The 2352-nt window shown below is 37.6% G+C and overlaps 1 protein-coding gene across 1 annotated transcript in view; it reads right to left on the reverse strand.

Moving 5' to 3' along the window:
• Nucleotides 1-362: 362 nt before the first annotated feature.
• Nucleotides 363-2352, reverse strand: part of THBS2 (thrombospondin 2) — a 27909-nt gene continuing 25919 nt past the window's right edge. Inside the window, exon 22 of the mRNA XM_008590686.1 lies at nt 363-2165. The gene's annotated coding sequence lies outside the window, so the exon portion shown is untranslated. The remainder of the gene's footprint in view (nt 2166-2352) is intronic.

Raw genomic sequence — 2352 nt, forward strand, 5'->3', positions numbered from 1 at the left:
AGCATGGCTTGGGTCAGTGGGGGCTGTGCTGTTGCCTTTCCTGAATTGTTTCAGTGAGACTTGCCAAAATTCACTGCAAAGATCTGCTCCCTTGTTGGATAACGGGAAGCAGCAAGAGGGATGAATTGTTAAAGGGTTGTGTCACACACAACACTGGGGCTCAGGAGGATGTGAAGAGACTTGAGCCAAGCAGAGCTTTTTGCTCCAGGAGGACCCATGAACCTGTCTGTTAACCTGTGAATGGCAAAGCGAAAAGGGCTGTAAACAAGCGACAGGCTTGTTTATGTCCCTACCTGGATGTTTCTCCCTTTACGCCCAATAGAAACCCTGCTAATTCTTTTTAAAAAAGGGAAAGAGATTCGTTTATAGAAAACCTTTTTACCATTTATTTCCTGTTATTAATCTTTAAAGTATAAAAATGATGCTCTAGCTAAATGCAGGGTTTCAGTGGAGAAATTCTGACCACGTAAACAAATAAATAAGTATTTACAGTCTTTGGCAAAACAAATGAAGTTTTATCAACCTATACGAGAAGTTTGTTTAAAAAAACATAAATAATTTACAAGAAATATAGTACATTCTAAATATTCACATCGTAATCCCCACACCATTGTGTTGCCTGACCAAACAACACCAGAACAGAAAACCTGCACGCTCTTTACAATTGTTACATTTAATGAAGTCTCCCAACCCTTCATTGGTCTTGGGAATACAGTTCCATAAAGAAAGCAGAAAGTGCAGCAAAACAAAAGAAAAAGAAAATCAACCTCAAAGGAAGCAACCAAAATAATTTTATCAAAATGAAATGTGTAAATTAAGTCAAAAGTTATGGATCCTTTCTATTTGCCGCAGAAATGTGATCACTCTTAATAGAAAGGGGAGAAAGATTTGCCCCATATCAGACAGACAACACAAACTTCTCTCATTAAAACCCTTATGTGGATTGGGATGAACTGTTTCCTGCAGAAAGATCATGCAACTTCAAGCAAAAAGTAAATCAAACTTGTGTATATTACTGTGTGACTGGCTATTGGGTGTGTCTGGCAAGACTAAATGCTGATTTTTCTCCAGCACTGAAATAAAAAAAAAAAGAAAATCCTATATACAGCAGATAGATAAGAGTAAAAAATGTTGAACTAAAATCACTGGCAATGGTATATATGAAGGTTCCATTATAAACTCTTCATTATTATTTATTAGTCCTATTCCATTTACAGCATGCTTTATCATGACAACAGAATACCATAAAACCTTGTATTCTGACAGGCAGACATGTTGCTGTAACTGTATCTTTATATTATTCTATACTTGTTATATGTTCATTTCTAAAAATTATACTTCATATGTCACTTGGTATATTTAAAATAAGTTATGATGAATCGAGCTGAATTCTATATTCATTTAATAAATATTAACAAAACATTTATAACTGGAACCTTAATGAAGTGTGTTACCAAATTAGGTAAAAGCAACTTTTCCACAGTTTCTAAAGCCTAGAATAAAAATTAGATGTCAAAGTGCATTTGCTAATTTGCCTGCTGTCTGTGCTCCAGTAGCAGAGATTGGGTACCAAGCACAACAAAAAAATCAGAGATGAGAATGCAAACTCAGACGACAGCTGGCTGGGAGCTCTCTGAAAGCTACAGCCACGGGAGCGGCCAGCTTATGCAAAGCCACTCAGCCTGTTAAACTTTCACTCACACGCGGCTCCGCCAAGTCCACATCTGGAACCACACTGGATCCATTTTGCAAGGATATTCCTTCTTTGATAAAACTACATCTCTACCAAATATGACGGCTTTCACTGTAGGACAGAGGAGAATGGAGGACAAGGTATTTGTTTATCTTGTAATTATGGTCTATGTTCCAATGGGTTAATTGATATCTTACATCATTTGACATCGGGCCACAGTCTCGCAAGAGTATTAACTTCTACCCTCCTCCCTCCTATGGCATTACTTCAGACTTGGGTTGACCCTTCTTTATAAGTGACCTAACAGGATTTGCGTGTGATTGCAGAACAGTTCTAATCCAAGAACAGTGAAGACTTTAGGCACCGTTAAGTAGTTTAGCAACGTTTTCGTGCTTAATTTATGGCAATGGCTTATGCACAGTATGCCCTTCAACTCCATATACACATAAATACAAGTAATTACATTTTATATGTAAACGTCATTCTTTTTAAACAAATGAGAAAAAGCAACGTAATGCCAAGCCCAACTCTCACTCCACATGAAGTCTCATGTGTCACCAAATGTTTTCCTGTAGTGGTTGGTATTCATCTTTGGGTTCCATTAATATTTATCCGCTGAAGGCACTTGGGCTTGGGGCTGATGGCAGGAAGAGAAGAAC

Source organism: Galeopterus variegatus, unplaced genomic scaffold (genome assembly GCF_000696425.1).
Source record: "Galeopterus variegatus unplaced genomic scaffold, G_variegatus-3.0.2 Scaffold6281, whole genome shotgun sequence".
NCBI classification, from domain to species: Eukaryota; Metazoa; Chordata; class Mammalia; order Dermoptera; family Cynocephalidae; genus Galeopterus; species Galeopterus variegatus.